This window comes from Triticum dicoccoides, chromosome 7B (assembly GCF_002162155.2).
Source record: "Triticum dicoccoides isolate Atlit2015 ecotype Zavitan chromosome 7B, WEW_v2.0, whole genome shotgun sequence".
NCBI lineage: Eukaryota > Viridiplantae > Streptophyta > Magnoliopsida > Poales > Poaceae > Triticum > Triticum dicoccoides.
Genome location: NC_041393.1, coordinates 44,953,999 through 44,972,977, shown reverse-complemented (window position 1 = coordinate 44,972,977; position 18,979 = coordinate 44,953,999).

Genomic DNA, 18,979 nt, shown 5'->3' with positions numbered 1-18,979 from the left:
CTTGACCAATTAAATACTTAGCCTTTTCCCAATTTTAGAGTTTGGCAGATTTTAGGTATCTTAAGACAAGTCAAGAAATCATCACACAATTCAAGCAAGCATGCAAAGAGTATATAGGCAGTGGAAATTAAAGCATGCAACGTGCAAGAAAGTAAAGGGAAGGGTTTGGACGATTCAAACGCAATTGGAGACACGGATGTTTTTGGCGTGGTTCCGATAGGTGGTGCTATCGTACATCCACGTTGATGGAGACTTCAACCCACGAAGGGTAACGGTTGTGCGAGTCCACGGAGGGCTCCACCCACGAAGGGTCCACGAAGAAGCAACCTTGTCTATCCCACCATGGCCGTCGCCCACGAAGGACTTGCCTCACTAGCGGTAGATCTTCACGAAGTAGGCGATCTCCTTGCCCTTACAAACTCCTTGGTTCAACTCCACAATCTTGTTGGAGGCTCCCAAGTGACACCTAGCCAATCTAGGAGACACCACTCTCCAAGAAGTAACAAATGGTGCGTTGATGATGAACTCCTTGCTCTTGTGCTTCAAATGATAGTCTCCCCAACACTCAACTCTCTCTCATAGGTTTTGGATCTGGTTGAAAGAAGATTTGAGTGGAAAGCAACTTGGGGAAGGCTAGAGATCAAGATTCATATGATAGGAATGTAATATCTTGGTCTTAACACATGAGTAGGTGGTTCTCTCTCAGAAATGGTAAGTTGGAAGTGTAGGTTTGTTCTGATGGCTCTCTCCACGAATGAAGAGGAGGTGGAGGGGTATATATAGCCTCCACACAAAATCTAGCCGTTACACACAATTTACCAAACTCGGTGGGACCGAATCATCAAACTCGGTCAGACCGATTTAGTAAACCTAGTGACCGTTAGGATTTTCGGTGGGACCGAAATGCAACTCGGTAGGACCGATATGGTTAGGGTTAGGGCATAACGTAATCTCGGTAAGACCGATTACACAAACTCGGTGAGACCGATTTTGGTAATAAGCTTTCCAAAGAGTTGGTCAGGTAAACTCAGTGGGACCGATTTGCTCTTTTCGGTGAGACCGAAATGTTACAAAAGGGAAACGGAGAGTTTATATTGCAATCTCGGTGGGACCGATCGCTCACTTCGGTTAGGCCGAAACGTTACGAAGGGAAACAGAGAGATTACAATCCCATCTCAGTGAGACCGAGATCCCTATCGGTAAGACCGATTTGCCTAGGGTTTGTGGCAGTGTCTATGACATTAGAACTCGGTGGCACCGGATAGGAAGAATCGGTGTGACCGATTTTGGCTTTAGGTTTAGGTCATTTGTGGATGTGGGAAAGTAGTTGAGGGTTTTTGGAGCATATCACCATGCACATGAAGCAAGAGGCTCATTAAGCAACACCTCACCCCTCCTTGATAGTATTGGCTTTTCCTATAGACTCAATGTGATCTGGGATCACTAAAATGTAAAATGAAGAGTCTTGATCTTTTGAGCTTGAGCCAATCCTTTGTCATTAGTATTTTGAGGGATCCACTTTCATCATCCATGCCATGCCATTCATTAAGCTTTCCTGAAATAATAGTCTTGGAATAACATTAGCTCAATGAGCTATATGTTGTTATGAATTACCAAAACCACCTAGGGATAGTTGCACTTTCAGGTGTCCAATGCTTCTCGCTAGAAGGCTGGAAAGAAATCTCCCCAGAAAGGTGTATGGTACTTACCGATCACTCCCGTCTGCAATGTTATTTTGTAGATCCCAAGGAATTGCCGATATTGCGGGCTAGGTGTGCCACGGATATTGCGGATGCACGCGGTGCATGGATGCTATGATGCCTTAGCATCTAACGTCAACGAAAGAAAGCGGGTCTGGGGAAATCGTGTACATGGGGCATCAAAGATGGCTCGAGAAGGACAACCCGTGGAGAAACCGTGGAGATCTATTCAATGGTGAGGCTGAGCATCGAGGACCTCCACGTAAGCAGAGCGGTGTCAAAATTGATGAGCTATTGAAAAACTGGGTATAGTGCCCCGCACCGGGAAAGACAATGAAAAAGGCGCTGGAGACGCTGCTGAAGGTATGGAAGGCGAGGTCTGATTTTTGGGACTTGGAGTACTGGCACAAACTCGACACGCCTCATTGCCTATTTGTAAGAATGTCCTTGAGAGCTTGCTTGTGACACTGATGAATGCTAAGTCTTGAGCGTGTGTTGGTTTTCCTTGAAGAGGAAAGGGTGATGCAGCAAAGTAGCGTAAGTATTTCCCTCAGTTTTTGAGAACTAAGGTATCAATCCAGTAGGAGGCTCCTCAAAAGTCCCACGCACCTACACAAGCAAACAAGAACCTCGCAACCAATGCAATAAAGGGCTTGTCAATCCCTTCACGGCCACTTGCGAAAGTGAGATGAGATAGAGATAATATGATAAGATAAATATTTTTGGTATTTTTATGATATAGATTGGAAAATAAAAGATGCAAATAAAAGTAGATGGAAAACTTATATGATAAAAGATAGACCCGGTGGCCATAGGTTTCACTACTGGCTTCTCTCAAGATAGCATAAGTATTACAATGGGTGAACAAATTACTGTCGAGCAATTGATAGAAAAGCGCATAGTTATGAGATTATCTAGGCATGATCATGTATATAGGCATCACGTCCGTGACAAGTAGACCGAAGTGATTCTGCATCTACTACTATTACTCCACACATCGACCGACTCCTGCCTGCATCTAGAGTTTAAGTTCATAAGAACAGAGTAACGCATTAAGAAAGATGACATGATGTAGAGGGATAAACTCATGCAATATGATATAAACCCCATCTTTTTATCCTCGATGGCAACAATACAATACGCGCCTTGCTGCCCCTGCTGTCACTGGGAAAGGACACCGCAAGATTGAACCCAAAGCTAAGCACCTCCCATTGCAAGAAAGATCAATTTAGTAGGACAAACCAAACTGATAATTCGAAGAGACTTACAAAGATAAGAAATCATACATAAAAGAATTCAGAGGAGATTCAAATATTTCTCATAGATAAACTTGATCATAAACCCACAATTCATTGGATCTCGACAAACACACTGCAAAAAGAGTTACATCGAATAGATCTCCAAGAAGATCGAGGAGAACTTTGCATTGAGATTCAAAGAGAGAGAAGAAGCCATCTAGCTAATAACTATGGACCCGAAGGTCTATGGTAAACTACTCACAACTCATAGGAGAGGCCTTGGAGATGATGTAGAGGCCCTCCATGGTCGATTCCCCCTCCGACGGAGCGCCGGCGAAGGCTCCAAGATGGGATCTCGCAGATATAGAAGGTTGCGGCAGTGGAATTAGGTTTTCGTGGTGCTCCTGGATGTTTTCGGAGTACGTGGATATATATAGGAGGAAGAAGTAGGTTGATGGACGCTCGAGGGGCCCACGAGGGTGGGGGCGCGCCCACCCCCAGGGGGCGCGTCGGGCACCCTGTTGGCCGCCTCGCTTGTTGCTTGACGTCCACTCCAAGTCCCGTGGATTGCGTGTGTGCCAAAAAGATCGCTCCCGAAGGTTTCATTCCATTTGGACTCCGTTTGATATTCCTTTTCTTCGAAACACTAAAATAGGCAAAAAAACAGCCATTCGGGCTGGGCCTCCGGTTAGTAGGTTAGTCCCAAAAATGATATAAAAGTGTAAAGTAAAGCCCATAAACATCCAAAACGGGTAATATAATAGCATGGAACAATAAAAAATTATAGATACGTTGGAGACGTATCAATGAACATGCCGGATAAGATGAAGGATGGGCCGAAGGCACGAAAACACTTGCAAGATTTGAAATTCAGGGCAGATCTGCACATGTCGCCCCGTAAAAAGTCAGAAGAAACAGAGACGGAGATGGGGATTATTTTTCCCCTTCTTGCTTCACCTTAAGTCCGACTGAGATCGATCAATTCTTTAAGTGCCTTACCGGAATAAAAGTTATTTCTGGTTACCGTGGGATGATAAGCAGATTTCTAGACACGAAGAAGAAAAGGTTCAGCGGGATGAAGTCACATGACTGTCATGTGATGATGACGCATATACTACATGTTGCCCTTAGAGGGATAATGGACAAGCACGTCCGTGACACGCTTATTGGTCTCTGCAACTTTTTTGACGTCATCTCTCGAAAGTCGATCAATATGAAGCAGCTTCGAAGGCTACAGGTAGAGATCGTTGTGATACTGAATGATCTTGAGATGTACTTCCCGCCCGCGTTCTTTGACGTCATGGTGCATCTGTGTGTCCATATTGCGGACGACATAATAGACCTAGGGTCCTCATTCCTGCACAACATGATGTCGTTCGAGAGGATGAATGGGGTCATCAAAGTATTCGTTCGTAACATGTCCCGTCCAGATGGAAGCATCGTCCAGGGGTATCTGACACAAGAGTGCACCTCTTTCTACGAGATTATCTATATGGCGGAGACCTTCCTGGTGTTGGTTTGCCCGTTAAGAATTACCTTGGGAGGCTCGAAGGAGAAGGTCACTCCAACGGTCGCAGGGAACTACATGTGGGTTACTCGGATCGACGCAACGACTTTGACAAAGCAAACATACTAGTGCTACATCACCTGGATGTGGTAGATCCTTTCATGACACTGCACAAATAAACCATCGCAAAGAAGTATCGTGACCGTGGGCAATGCAGGACGGAAGCCGAAGTTACTCGAGAGCACAACTCCACTTTCCTGCATTGGTTCGAAGAGCATATTCTTGCTAATCCCCCAGAAGAGGGCTCTAAGGACGGATTTCCCATATACGCCTTAGCACATGGCCCCGCGGCCAACCTTGTGACCTATTAGGCATACGATATCAACAAATACACGTTCTACACGGAGGCCAAAGATATGAATAGTGATTTTCGGAACTCAGGGATGACGATGGAATGCATGACCGGTGACAATGGCGCAACTAAGAGATTCTACGGAAGGGTCAAGGAGATCTAGGAGCTTGACTAGTCTGGATTGCACACCACGACGATGTTCCATGTCAGATGGGCTAAGAATATCGAAAGAGAAAACCGTTATTTCACTACCATGTCTATACCCGACGCCAAGAGCGCTAACGTGAACGCCATCGCAAAAAACTAGCCATGGGTACACGCTAAGCACAAGAGACAATGCTTCTTCATAACCGACCCGAACAATCCCAGTCATGTTGTCGTGAGGAGAGGCAAAAGTAACATCATTGGAATGCATGGAGTCGCCAACAAGGAAGACTACGACCAATACGGCAACCCGGTGAGGAAAGATGAGGATGACAATGAAGTATATGTCAAAAGAAGAATCAATACTACATTACCTAAGAAAGATCATACTCCATGGAAAAGGAAAAGTCACATTGAGGGGCTCAATTATTCATGAACGAACAAGAAGGGAAAGAAGGTCACTCAAAAATGGAAACGTCAACGCTGAGAAACCATTATGGGTCAAATGATGTAATATATATGTTCCTATGTCCTGTTTCATATGCACACTTAACCGTTATGGGTCAAATGATGTAATATATATGTTCCTATTTTGTATGCACACTTAACCGTGATGGGTCAAATGATGCAATATATATCGCCTTAGTTATATACATTGTATCACCTCCCCTTCGTTCTGGCTCTCAGAAAAAGAGGAAAAGAAAAGAAAAATAAGAAAAGAAAAGGAAAAGAAAATAGAAGAAACAAACAAGAAAAGAAAGACAAGAAAAAGAAAAAGAAAGAAAAAATGAAAACAATAACAGAAGCGCATGTTAAAGAAAAGCGCCATAGCTACTGGTGATAGCAGTAGCGTGGTTATGGAACACGCGCCATAGCTACTTTAGTTAGCAGTAGCGCTTTTTCGGAAAACGCGCTATAGCTACATTAGCTATAGTGCGTGTTTAGGAACCACGCTACTACTATGTTGACATAACCCCCCTTGGGCTTCCCTCCTCTACTTCCTCCCCCAAATCCCAACCCTCTCTATCTGTGTGTGCCCTCGCCGCTGGAGCCCCTACCCTCGCTCCCGCCCCCGCCGCCGGATCCCCTGCCGTCGAGCATCGCTAGAGCTCCTCCCCTTGCTCCCGCCCCCGCTGCTGGATCCCCTGCCATCGAGTATCGCTATAGCTCCTCCCCTCGAGCATCGCCAGGGCACTCGCCGCATCGCCGCCTCGCCTCTGGTGCGCTAGCCTTGTCGCCGTCGCGCCACCGTCTCCCCTGACAACCACCGGCTTGCTAGCCTCGTCCCTTCCTCCTCCACCTTCCCGCCGCCATGTTCCTGACAACCACCTCCTCGCTGTAATCCCTACTCTCCCCTCCCCTCTCTCTCTCTCTTTTCTCTCTGTCATTTGAACCCTAAATTAGTTAGGCTATATTATGAACCCTAGGTGCCATTTGAACCCTATGTTAGTGCCATGTATACCCTATGTTAGTGCTATATTATGAACCCTAGTTAGGATTAACCCTAGTTAGTATGAACCCTAGGTTTCAAAATTAGGACATAAATTTAGCTAGGTTTTGAGATTCGGACAGAAATTTAGATAGGTTTCAAATTAGGAAGAAATTTAGGGTTAGGTATTTTAGGTATAGTTAAAAGAAAACCAGAATTGATTGTATAGGTTTTTTGCATTTATCTTCAAGTTATACAGAATGCTGATTCATGTGAACCCTAACTATTTAGTGCTAGTTAGTATGAATTAGTATGAACCTAGTCTATTTTATAGTGCTAGTTAGTTAATTAGAATTAGTATGAACCCTATAACTGATTAGTTAAAGCAATTGTTGCTATTTAATTTTTTTAGTTAAAGCAATTGTTGCTATTCATAAAATAACATAATTTGTATGAATCCTAGTTAATTAGGTGGTATGAACTGCATTTAAAAAATAGAATTAGTATGGGTTAAATGAATTCTAGGTATTTTAGGTGTTTTAGGTGTAGTTAACATAATTCTAGGTATTCAATTTTTTTAATTAAAGTAATTGTTCTATTTAAATATGAAACGAAATTTGGACCGAAATTTAGCTAGGTTTTCAAATTAGGACAGAAATTTATCTAGGTTTCAAATCAGGATAGAAATTTAGGCAGGCCGAATTTAGTTTCAAATATTGTGAACAAAAATGACTTCTTGCATTTTTCTTCAAGTTCTATATTTTTCTTCCTATTATATGCAAATTTCAAGTGGACATGTGATATGTGGACTTGTGATTTCTACATGTGATATTTGGAATTTGGACATGTCATATTTGGACATGTGATGTTTTGGGCATGTCATATTTGGAAAATGATGATTATGTGCAGGGTAAATGATCCGAGTGGCCTATGTTTCTCCAGAATGTTGATTCATTTCCATTCCGGTTAATTTCAGGAGCTCGATATGTCCACTTTTTAGCAAAGGTCATGCCAAAATTTCCCATGAATTTTGGCATGACTTGTGCTAGAAAGTAGGCATATCGAGTGCCGGGATTTGCTGCAACGGGAATGAAACGACATTCCGGCAAACCATATACCTTTTTATGTCATTGCTCATTTTTATTATAGTTTAAGAATTAAATGAGGAGACTTAATCGTAGGAAACATGTCTAACAACGAAGAAATCGGGCCTTCTGACCACAGTGCAGATGAGATGGATTATGAGAGTGAACATACCTACCTCCACTATTTGTCTGCTAAGCACAGTCAAGTTTTGCAGGGCGGCCTCGATGATGGTACTGACGCCGACATCGACATCGACGGCACCGGCACCGATGGCGGCACCGAGACCGGCGGGGAATGTTCCGGTGATGAAGTCGCTAACGAAAAGAAGAAGCAGAAGAATCAGAGGATACAAAAACCTAACAAACTCGGCATCGGACGACTAGTGATCACAAAGATGGCCCCTAGCAAGTTTGGGCCATTAGAGCCGGTAGAACCTCGCAAGTGCTATCAAAACCAAGTCGGATGCATCCTACAGGAAACCGCAAGCATCAAGGACGATCACTTCAGGGGTAAAGAACATTTGACGTAGTTGCTCCTAATGAAGCTGCACAAGAGATTCAAGTTCCCCGACCGGGATGACGACATAGAACACCCGGATGATCCGAAGATGAAAAAGATTAACAATCATGCCATGGGCATGTTCGGCAATGATTTGGCCTCCTGGAAAAGGAGGGTGAAACGAGCTATTGAGGCTGAAGAACCCTTGTCCAAGATTTAGGAGGAAAATTCGTCGCTCATGGAAGAAGAGTTCCAAGAGTTCAAGGACACTTGCGATATTGAGGCAGCCAAGGCTAAGGCTGCGAAATTGAAGAGCCTTCAGCAAAGGAACATGGGGAACTAACGCATCAGAAGCCATGGCTAACTTAGCAATAGGCCCATATGGGATAAGGAGGACGCGGAACGTGATGCCGCAGGTCTACCAAACCCCTTCGTGAAGTTCACCAACCCCATGGAGCGTGACATCACCATGGCCCGCTACAAGTGGGACAAGGAAAAGAAGTTTTTTCACACGGACCCGATCACGAGGAAATTGATTATAATACTAGTAATTATTCCTTTACCACCTTATGGAATTTAGCTTTTGATCAACTCGACTACACATTCATAAACGATTCATGTTCCTTCTGCAGGACAAGTAACACAAGCTTGCAGCCGAAAGCCAATCTTCGTTGATGAGGCCCAAGTGGGACACCTCTCTCAACCGGGCCTTGAACGAACTTAAGGGACTCCCTTTGGACCAACGGCCGTAATATGGACGTGTGCATGGCGCCACGTGGAAGGTCTTTTACAACAAGGGTCCGGAGGCCAAGAAGTAGTAAAAGAAGTTCAGTTAGGCCGGCATCAACGAAAAGGTGAGTCTTGCGTTCGAGAAAAAAGAAGCCGAGGACGCGGAAAAAGCAACTGAGGAGAAAATGAGTTGCTACAGCAGGCAGTCAATGTATTTTTATCTTCCTGCAGAAATGATTTCTCTACTAACTTGATCCCGGCTATCATCAACTGGACGAAGGAAAATCCAGACAAGATGGTAGATGATTTCCCCCTGCCCAGCTTCATCGGGAGCAACTCGGTGAACATCACAACCACGCCATCACCTGACCACGCAACATCCCGTGCTCCCGCACCTGCACCCGCTCATAGCAGCCCGTCCTCTGTCTCTGGCGCGCTAGGTGGGCCTTCATTTTTGGCTGACCTCAACACCCTCACGGTAATTACACGTCGCACCAACATATATCTAGAATATTCTGCTTCCGTTGCCTTTTGGATGTTTTACGCCACACACATGTCTTTGCAGTCTAACAATACCCCGTGCACGATAATCTACTTGATCAAAGGCCAGAAGATGGACATGGGAAAGGCGGTGATAACGAAGCCCTTGGAACTCACGTTCCATGGCCAGCCGATACCCGGTGGCCACTTCAGGGTTACCCTATAGAGTGTGAAATCGGGCCACGAGGATTTGCCTCCTCCAGTACGGCTAGGGGGAGAGGACGGCGAGACCCTGCTGCGGCTTGGAAACTGCAAGGGTTGGATGCTACTCTGGCCAAAGAATCTTCTTCGTCTGGAGTCGTCCGAGAGCACACCAATAACCACACATCAGCAAGAAGGTATGAACACCACCACCCATCCTAAGCAAATACCAGCGCTTGTAGTGCCAGGTGAGAGCGGTGGGCGGCGCGAGGAAGGGGGTCCAATAGTGACTGATGTAATCGCCCGCGTAGAACAAAGAATGGATGATGAGATGGACGAGGATGGCCCTCTTTGGTTCCTCAATACAGGCACCTATGACGATGACTTAGAAATGATGAGTCAGCCATATGACGACATGGGCTATCAGCATGTTGATGAGGAGATGGATGATCTGCCCTGGCAGGAACATCCTAGAAGGGTTGATTGCAAGAAGTCTCTCTTCATGGAATCCTCAGAGGACACGCCTAAAGATGCTACCTCAGCACAGGCTCAACTAGCCGAGGGTCATACAATGCTTAGCCCGACAACACTGGGGTAGGGTTTAAGGAAGGGCCTGGAAGGTCGGCCTAAGAAAAAAGAGAGGAGGAGACCGGCGAAGAAAGGCTCTGCTGCCTACAAACAAGCCAGAGCACATAGCAGCCAGACGGTGGATTTTGAAGAGCGTGTACAGTAAAAGGTGCGGCCATGTTCCATGTCAGGGCGAGCCGATGCTACCACCGAAACTGCTAGAGGCAATATCAAGGGATCTCAGGATACTGCACGACCATGTGCTGTCGACTGAGAAAAGCCTACTAGCCTTGAAGGATCCAGGATATCCGACATACGCGGCTCGTGTGCCTGAGGGGTAGTGCTATGTGGACACACGGCTGGCGGAGGTGTTCTTCCTGTGGTTTGAGCATATCTTCAAGATGTTTCTAACAAGGAGGCTCGATTTTACAATCGTCCGCCTTTCTGCGCTACATATGAGTTCCGTCATGAAGAGAGAACAAGTTTCGGAAATCTGTGCGGAGGATCCATACTACATGCACGAGTCCTTCTTGAGTCTCAACGATTTTGAGCGTAAAACTGCTAGAGTATACCTCGAAAACTTCATGATACAGAATAAGGAGCAGGAAATTGTCCTTCTGCCTTATCATCCAATGTAAGTCAGCGCCGGACAACCCTTTCGTACATTTCAATCATTCCTTCTCGCTCATGTGGAGAATAATTTGAGGTGTTTTTTCCCGCAGCAACAGGCGCGGCCATGCTTATCCTTCTTTACCCGCGAGTCTCCCACGCCGTGTATTTTCGACCCTACCAGAAACTACGAGAAGAAGGAGTACACCCACGTAATGAATATTATAGATGATGCTCTCCAAGGCTTCAGCTTGAGGGGTGGCCACCTGCAGATCAGGAAACAAAGGAACCGCAAGACGGTTTTCTCGCATAAAACTAACTTCTGCTGCATCCCTGTCCCAAAACCAAGTAGGAATGATGGATTCTACCTCCTCCATCTCATGATGGAGTTCAGAAGGGATCGCCAAAAGCTTTGCATGACAACTAGAAGCGACGATCATATCCGCAAATGGGTAGAATCTGAAGGAGAAGCGGATTATAAACTTAGAGATGAGTTCTTTCGCATCCAGAGGGACATTGCGATGATCATCATGAAAGAAGTCTTTGAAGCGAAGGGGAAGTTCCACCACGACCCTATATTGTGAGCTGACGCCTGAGCTCGCATAGGCATGCAACATCAGGACCTCATGCCATTCAAGAAGCTAGGGTGCATCCTCGATGATATGGAAGGATGGAACTTCTAGTGATTTACGATGCCGATGATGATGATATGTGTTGGTTGAACTTGTATGCTTTCTGTAGCGATGAGTTTTGTGATGTCCACGTGTCGAGGTACACAAATAGGGGTGTATGTTTCCCCTAACTTGTGCATGGACGAACAGCTTCAACCCTGGCAGCCAAAGCTCGACGAAGAAATGGCTACCCCAACATACAAAGCAAGACCAAACCAAAGGAATGCTACTTCTTGAGCTTGCGTTGGTTTTTCCCTCTAAGAGGAAAGGGTGATGCAACAAAGTAGAGATAAGTATTTCCCTCAATTAAGAACCAAGGTATCAAATCCAGTAGGAGATACACGCAAGTCTCCAATCTATGCACCTACACAAACAAGCAAAAACTTGCACCCAACGTGATAAAGGGGTTGTCAATCCCTTCACGATCACTTGCAAAGGTGAGATCTGATAGAGATAGATATAAAAGATTACTAAAATCTAAAACAAAGTAAAAGTAAATAAATTGCAGCAAGGTATTTTTGGGTTTTTTGGGTTTATATGATGGAAAATAGACCCGGGGGCCATAGGTTTCACTAGAGGCTTTTCTCCTGAAGGCAAATAATACGGTGGGTGAACAAATTACAGTCGAGCAATTGATAGAAAAGCGCAAAGTTATGACGATATCCAAGGCAATGATTATGAATATAGGTATCACGTTCGTGTCAAGTAGACCAAAATGATTATGCATCTACTACTATTACTCCACACATCGACCGAGTCTTGTCTGCATCTAGAGTATTAAGTTCATAAGAACAACACAAAGCTTTAAGTAAGATGACATGATGTAGTAGGATAAACTCAAGCAATATGATGAAAACCCCATCTTTTAGTCCTTGATGGAAACAATACAATACATACCTCGCTACCCCTACTTTGTCATTGGGTGAGGACACCGCAAGATTGAACCCAAAACTAAGCACCTCTCCCATTGCAAGAAGAACCAATCTAGTTGGCCAAACCAAACCGATAATTCGAAGAGAAATACAAAGGTATCAAATCATTCATATAAGAATTCAGAGAAGATTCAAATAATATTCATAGATAAACTTATCATAAATCCACAATTCATTGGATCTCAATAAATACACCGCAAAAGAATATTACATCAGATAGATCTCCAAGAACATCGAGGAGAACATGATATTGAGAATCAAAGAGAGAGAAGAAGCCATCTAGCTACTAGCTATGGATCTGTAGGTCTGTGGTAAACTACTCACGCTTCATCGAAAGGGCAATAGAGTTGATGTAGATGCCCTCCATGATCGAATGCCCCTCCGGCAGGATGCCAGAAAAGGCCCCAAGATGGGATCTCACAGGAACATAAGGTTACAGAGGCGGAAAAGTATTTTGGTGGACACTTCTGTTCGTTTGGGAATATTTGAGAATTTATAGGCCAAAGATTAGGGTTGGAGGACTCCCATGGGGCAAACAAGCTAGGGTGCGCCCCCTAGGGCGCGCCCTGAGGGCTTGTGGAGCCCTCGGGGCGCTTCTGCCATCCTCTCCAAGTCCTACGTGTGTCTTTTGGTCCAAGAAAAATCATCGTAAAGTTGTTTGGACACTATTTGATATTTCTTTTTTTGTAAAACTCAAAAACAAGGAAAAAACAGAAACTGACATTGGTCTCTAGGTTAATAAGTTAGTCACCAAAATAATATAAACTAGCATATTAATGCATATAAAACATCCAAAACAGATAATATAATAGCATGGAAGAATAAAAAATTATAGATACGTCGAAGACGTAACAAGGAATCACTCTTTGTGAGATCAAGCAGCAGATCAAGAAGACCAAATCATACAAGACAGCAGAGCATCAACTTGGGAAGGCCTCCCTTGCCGTGCAGGAGAGCCTAGCCGGGTCGAGGCTACCCCAGGGACAAGTCCAAGATTGCCCCGATAGGCTTGCCGGGGCCGCATAGGGTAGGGTATCCCACCAAGGCACCACCGCTCCACTGCATGGCGATGCAAATCACTTAGCAATGCGGTGTCGAGCCTTCAAATGATTAAGTGGCTTCCACTAAGCATGTGGCGGCCCATTGGAAGACAAATTATCATCACATGGCACTCGTCCAGAGGCGTGTTAAACAGATAAGCAGAAGATTACTAAGTGGCACGGCAGGCTTGCCGTGCTTCACCCTGAGATGAAACCTAGCAGTGCATTTAATGCACTTTGTCCTAACTGCCAGAGTTAGATATGATAGCACTGTTAGCTATCTAATCACTAGATAATGACCTTTTTGCCACTGTGGTTACCCCTTGAGCTATAAAAGGAGGCCCAAGGCAAACTAGAGAGGGATTTGGACCCTCTCACACTTGTACGTGTGCAACACCTCTCCGCGAGGCGACCTTGCCAGGCTCGAGAGCTGCATGTTGATGTTATTCCATCATCCAATCCACTAAAAGCAGGAGTAGGGTTTTACGCTTCACAGCGGCCCAAACCTGGGTAAAAACCACCAGTGCCATCGTTGTTGTGTTGTTTCATGGCCTCTGCTCTTTGTGCGACGTGATCTTCCCCCTTGCCGAACCACAAGGGGCCGATGGCCCCATAGGTGACCGTGTCCACCCATGACACCACGGTCCTTGCCGAACTTGCGTAACGCTACCTTGTTAGTTTGGGTACGACGACATGCGTACCTCTAGTTACTTAGTTTGCTATGATGAAACTGCGTTGATTATTTATGTTTACTATATGTTGCATATATTTGCTAACCCTTTCTAATTCGAGTTGCTCAAGTATATTTTCTTGCATATGATTGTACATTTTCTTGATGAAGATACATCTCTAACAGGTACCTAGATCCTTGATGGCGAAGAAGCAGTGCTATGTAGTGTACACAGGAAAGGTTCCAGGAGTGTACGACGAGTGGTCCGAGTGTCAGGCACTAGTGGACTGGTTCTCGAACGCCAGCCATAAAGGGTTCAAAAGCAGAAGCTAGTTACTTGAGGTTCATGCTAGCACGAGAGAAGACACATAACCGCCGCCTGGTGTACTGCATTGTTCCTCTCTCACTCATAGTGATAGCTCTTCTCATGTATATCATTGTTTAGATGGATGACGATGTAGTTGCAAGTATTCAAGATTTGTATCGCTATTTCGAGATGATGACGAGAGACCACTGTCGGCGTTCTGGGAACGGGGGTCCCCAGACTTGCCTGCCTGCGGCCTGTGGCATGGCTCAAAGGGGGGCCCAGCGCAGCCCATCTCCATCAACACAAGCTCAAGACCCTCGCGAGGGGCCAAGCCTCGCGGGACAGACAACAAGGAGCTTCCTCAGGCACGGCCTCATCAGGCTGGCTCACGAGGAGGCAGAGAGCTCAAGGCGGGGTACCTCACGAGGTGCCCATGACGCAAGCCATGACGACCAAGGGCGCCAGTCGGGCGCCAGCCGGCGCAGTGTCCTCCTTTCCTCTTTGGTGCAAAGGGAGCAAGCGCAGGCGAGAGCATCAAGCAAAGGCGTCCATTTTGGTGCAACAAGACCAAGACCAGTCCAACGGCAGGATGGAGATCACTATGGAGCCCAAGCCGGCGTCACCACCAGAGCCTTTGACAGGTTAGGACCAAATTTAGTTAGGATAAGTGTACCCACTGTTCCCCTTCAAAATGGCCAATTGTTGGCGCCCTTCCCGCTCAATATTTGGGAAGAGGCCCAGGGCCTTTGCCTATAAATAGGACTAGCCACTCCCAGGGTAGAGACATCGAGATCCCCACCGAGAAACTAGTAGATAGAGCGACTGAACTCCTCCTAGCAGTTCATCGCACCAGCCAAGAACAGACCCTCGCGAGGCTGTTCTTCCTTGTATTGTTCATCATCAGCCCAAGAGGCAATCCACCACACCACACACTGGAGTAGGGTATTACACCAGAATAGTGGCCTGAACCAGTATATACCTTGTGTCTCTTGTGTTGATCCTTTGGTAGTTTAGACCCTGGCGATTCGGTGAGGAGCAGGTAGGTAGAGGGCGTAATCCTCGCGCGCACCCCAGTGTTCGAACCTCAAGGGTCTGCCGGAACCCGAAATCCGACATTTGGCGCGCCAGGTAGGGGGGCGCCGGAATTCGTCCCCCGTCGCCCTGTTCTTCTCCGACCATCGTGTCCATGTCAGACGCTCATCGGGCCTGCACCGAGCGCCGTGCCGCCCTCGCTTCCCGCGTCGCCCAGACGGCCCCCGTCGGCGGGCGCCCCTGTTGTTCCCCGTCACCTGCCGTCAACGCCGCCATTGGCCCGGCGGGGAATGAGCAGCAAGCATCTCCCAGCACCCATCCATGAGGCGAGACGGCCGCACTGCTACACCCTCGCTCACTCCTGCTGGTTCTTCATCTCGTGCGCCCGCGCGGCCATGGAGGCCCGAGCCGCGCTCATCGCGGCAAATGAGCTCCTGCGCTACCGCCCAATCGACGACGTCTACGAGGAGTGGCTCGACCGAGTCGCCGAGCTCATCCGCGCCGCTGGGGGCTCCCCCGCGCTGTCCTTCTCGCTGCACCGCGCCCCGCCCTACGCGGGCAATGAAGCTCCCGGGGCGCCTCAGCCGCCTCCCCCTCAAGAAGGCGCCCTGGCTCCAAGGCGCGCGGCCCCTGAGCGGAACCCACCCCGTCAGGCGCCAGCGCGGCAGGAGAAGAGCTGCCAAGAAGTCCCACGCCCTCGAGAAGCCGCTCGAGCGCTCCTTGCTCCGGTTCGTCCCGACCACGCTCCTGCTCCAGCACGTCAAGACCTCGCGCTGCTCCCAGCAGCAGCGCATGGGGACCCACAGGACCAAGCTCTTCGTTGCCCAAGGCCTCCTGTGGCCACAGCAGGCTGCCGCACCTTCACCCCTCGAGCTGCGCAGCGTCGCGTGGCCCGACAAGTTCAAGCCGGACCTGCCTCCCCGCTACGACGGCACGACTGACCCTGCAGAGTTCCTCCAGCTCTACGAGCTGGGCATCGAGGCCGCCAACGGAGGCGAGAAGGTCATGGCGAACTGGTTTCCCATGGCGCTCAAGGATGTGGCCCGCACCTGGCTCCTGAATCTGGCACCTGGCACGATCTCCTCCTGGGACGAGATGCGCACCCGCTTCATCGCCAACTTCCAGGGTACTCGCGACCGGCCACCCGCCGTGAGTGACATGCGCCGTATCAAGCAGCAGCCAGGGGAAACCCTGCAGAAGTACATCCAGCACTTCAACAATGCGCGCCTCAAGATCCCCAGGGTGACCGAGGAAGCCATCATCTTAGCCTTCTCCGGCGGCGTGCGCGACGTCAAGATGAAGGAGGAGCTGGCGATGCATGAAGACCTGTGCACCTCCTTGGAGCTGTTCAACTTGGTGACCAAGTGCGCCAGAGCTGAGGAGGGGAGCCTCTCCCTCCTCGAGCTGCCTGCCGCAGACCAGAAGAGAAGAAGCCCAAGGCCAAGGACGTGAAGCGCAAGGGGGCTGCCGTGCTCACGGCAGAGCCAGACACCAAGCGGGGCAGAGATCATCCCGAACCTTACAAGGGCAGTCGGTACTGCGTGTACCACGACCTCCACACCCATAACACCAATGAATGCCAAGAGCTCTGGGCCGTGCGTGAAGGAAGGGTTGGCCGACGTCCCGACCGCAACGACCGGGGTTACGGCCGAGGAGGAGGAAGGAACGCAGGACGCTGGGAAGACCGCGGCCCACGCCAAGGGTGGCGCGACCAACCTCGTGAGGATCGCTGGCAGGACCCGCCTCGTGAGGGAGGCTGGAGGGATCAGCCTCGCGAGGATCGCCCGCAAGGGAATGCAGGCCTCCCTCCGCTGCCGTCGCAGCCAAGAAGAAACGAGGACCGTCATCAGGACGAGGGGGCTGGGGGCTTCCAGGAGCCGCACGTGATCGCCTGCATCCTGGGTGGAGCTCAAGCCCCAGCCTCCCAACGCATCTTCAAGCAGTTCGCCCATGAAGTAAATGCAGCCCTTCCCAAGCTCGAGGCCACACGCCCTCTTAGGTGGTCGGCATGCGCCATCACGTTCAGCTCTGCGGATCAGCTCAAGTGCGCGGCTACAGCCGGAGTCCTCCCGATGCTTTGTTCCCCAATCATCAGCAACGTGCTAGTCACCAAGACCCTCATTGATGGCGGGGCATGGCTCAACGTCCTGTCTGTGGAAACGTTCAACAATCTCCAAGTGCCCTACAATCAGCTTCAGCCAACCAAGCTTTTCTCCTAAGTCACCGACGGCTCCACCGTCCCGATCGGGCAGGTTCGCCTCCCTGTCACCTTCGGGGCACGCGACAACTACCGCACTGAGCTTATTGACTTCGACGTCGCCCACATTCGCCTGCCGTACAACGCCATCCTCGGGTACCCAGCACTGGCCAAGTTCATGGCCGTGACCCACCACGGCTACAACGTCCTCAAGATGCCAGGAAGTGGCGGGGTCATCATGGTGCCCTGCGAAGAGAGAGACACAGTGTGCTCCCTGGAGCGAGCCTTTCAGGCCGCGTCACTGGAAGACCCGGACCGCGGAAGCAGGAGGCTTCCCGAGGCCACCCCCAAGAAGAAGAAGACATCGTCCGGCCCGGCCCCTCAGGAGGCAAGCCCCTCAGGGCCCGCGCCTGCTCGGGGGGAGCCTCCTTCTATCGCATAGGGAGGCGCGCCCGACGCCCCCCTCAGGCAGGGCTCGGGTGCTCTCTCCTGGAGGGCCGCCGACCTCGCCAAGGTCACAAGGGTGGCGCTTGGGCACCACGTGGAGGCGTGCTTCGAAGCACGTTTCCCTCAAGAAGGACCAAGGCAAGGAGGGCCAAACCCTTAGGAGTTCGTCAGCAAGGCCATTCAGGAGCCACAAGAGTCAAGAGTCATGAGAGGCGGCCGCCACCTACCCGCTGTGGCCCCCCATCCAGGCGAGGATGGTGGGCTGCGCGTCTGCATCGACATACCAGGGCTTAACCGAGCCGCGTCTCAGGGGCGCCTCTGGCCTTCGCAAGTGGGACGCTGCGAGGGTCCGCCCCACAGCTACGTTCGCATGCCTTATGGCTGGCCGAACGCGGCTGCCGCGTACCAGCGCCTCATGAGGGCCATCCTGGGGGCTCGAGAGGTCAGACGTGCCGCAGCCCTGGTGGAGATGGAGACGGTCCGCGGGGAGCCACCACCGCCTCCAGAGCCCCCCGAGGCCCCAGGGCCTGGGGGCTCGTGAGGATCGGCTCCCGCAGCCCACCGAGTCTGCTGCACAACACCCCTCCGTCTTCAGCATCATCAGGTGACATCTTTCAAGTTTCATTTCCAGCTGGGAGCGCCCTCAGGGCCGCATTATTGCCAGGCCGCGTGGGTCCGTCCCTGTGGCGTGTATCCCTTTTATTTCATGTTCTTAGCTTACTCTACTGGGGGCGCCCCTCGGGCTGCATTATCCCCAAGCCGCTCGGGTCAGATCCAGTGGCATGTATCCATTTTGCATTTATCTTAGGGCCATGCTTTCGACCCATCATGCTTGTTATTTGGTGCCTGTTCACGGTACCTTTTCTTCTTGGATGTCGAAAGCTTGCGCGTTAAAGGGGGGGTGCCTGAGCATCGCGACTCAGGGCTCCTACCGGCTCTCTGGCCCTCACCCTCTGGTCTTGTCCACGGCATCGCGACCTGGCATACCAGCAATGGCTGAGACCAGCCCGATAGCCGGGACACGAGGACGTAGAGTTTCGACATCTAACCCAGCTTGCGCGTTAAAGGGGGGGTGCCTGAGCATCGCGACTCGGGGCTCCTACCGGCTCTCCGGCCCTCACCCTCTGGTCTTGTCTACGGCAT